The sequence below is a fragment of the Gracilinanus agilis genome, unplaced genomic scaffold (assembly GCF_016433145.1).
Source record: "Gracilinanus agilis isolate LMUSP501 unplaced genomic scaffold, AgileGrace unplaced_scaffold16010, whole genome shotgun sequence".
NCBI lineage: Eukaryota > Metazoa > Chordata > Mammalia > Didelphimorphia > Didelphidae > Gracilinanus > Gracilinanus agilis.
The window spans coordinates 9,645-11,142 of NW_025346931.1; the positions used below are offsets into that span (position 1 = coordinate 9,645).

General features: G+C 32.6%; 1 non-coding gene across 1 annotated transcript; it reads left to right on the plus strand.

Annotated features, from left to right (window-relative positions):
• The first annotated feature begins 233 nt into the window (after positions 1–233).
• LOC123254154 lies at positions 234–340 on the plus strand. Its single transcript, XR_006506656.1, has one exon. It is a non-coding gene; the product is annotated as a U6 spliceosomal RNA (small nuclear RNA).
• The last annotated feature ends 1,158 nt before the right edge of the window (positions 341–1,498 follow it).

The window sequence follows — 1,498 nt, forward strand, 5'->3', positions numbered from 1 at the left end:
GTCTTTGTCAATATGGCATCATAAAGAGTCAGATATGGCCAAAACCAACTAAACAATAATAACATAGATTTCACATTACTCACCCACCCCTCTTTTTATGTAATTTACATTTCAGCCCACATCCTAATCACCTCTGTGCCTTTGTATAATTTATTTCCCCAACCAACCCTGCCACCTCTTTTCTTGGAATACTCATCTACCTTACCTCTGAACTGTTAAAAAATCCTTATCTCGTGCTTGCTTTGGCAGCACATATACTAAAATTGGAATGATACAGAGAGGATTAGCATGGCCCCTGCACAAGGATGACACGCAAATTTGTGAAGCATTCCACATTTTGGGAGGGAGATAGCAAGAATCATGTAACCATGGTAAAAAATTAAAATATTAAAAAAATAATTTAAAAATTCTTATCTCCTCTCAATGCTCAGCTCAAATCTTACTGCCAACCTTAGCTTTTCCTGACTCAACAAATTTGATGACTTCCCTAAAATTACTTTGCATTTATTGCTTATGTTCTTTATTTAGTTATCTGTGAACATGTTCATATATTTAGAGTTAATTGTTTCCCTAATAGAATGTAAACTCTTGAAGTGCAGGAATGAACTGATTAATTTTTTGTATGTGTGCCCCCCAAACCTAGCAGAGTACCTTGCTCATGTTAGGGATTCAATAAGTGCTTATTGTATTAAAGTGTGAATACTGCCATCCTATTATTTTAGAAATGATGCTTTGTGTAAGCTTTATTCTGCCGCTATTTCTCTAAATTGATATTGCTATTATAAATTCATGTAGGCTTTTGAGTAGGCTATCACAGCCATAATTTCATGAAATTCTATCACATACTCTCATATGATTTACTCTTGTTGCTGACTCATTTATTCCTGAAAACTCTGATCCTGTCTTTACTATATCTTAACTTATATCAATCAAATCATGCTGATTCTTTTGATTTTTTTAACCTTTTGGCTTTTTTTTTCCTCATGGCATTCATAGTTATGAAATTGGAGTTTAATGATCTTACCATATATCCAAAAGTTTGAATATTTTATTAGTACCCAGTATAATGAAAGTAATTATGTGTGAGTGTAGTCTACTTTTTGCATCTGTAAAACTAATGTTTAAAAAGTCCCATTATACTTGGAATTACAAGGACTTAAGTTCAATGTGATACCTAGCTGTGTGACCCTAAAAAAGTCACTCAGCCTCTGTGATCCTGTTTTCTTTCCTGTAAAATGGAGATAACAATAACCTCCACTTCACAGAGCAGTTGTGAATATACATGTACACCTATATAGTTATGTAAAAAGAGAAAATTCATCTAAAATGCTTTCCAAATCTTAAAGTGACCTATAAATATTAAATATTGTTATCAGCATATAGTCTCTTACACATTCATATTTCCCACCTAAAATAGGGGCTTTAGTAGCTATCTATGCATCTAATTAGTCAGTGAGAGAAAGAGAGAGAGATTTATATATGTATATATATATATATA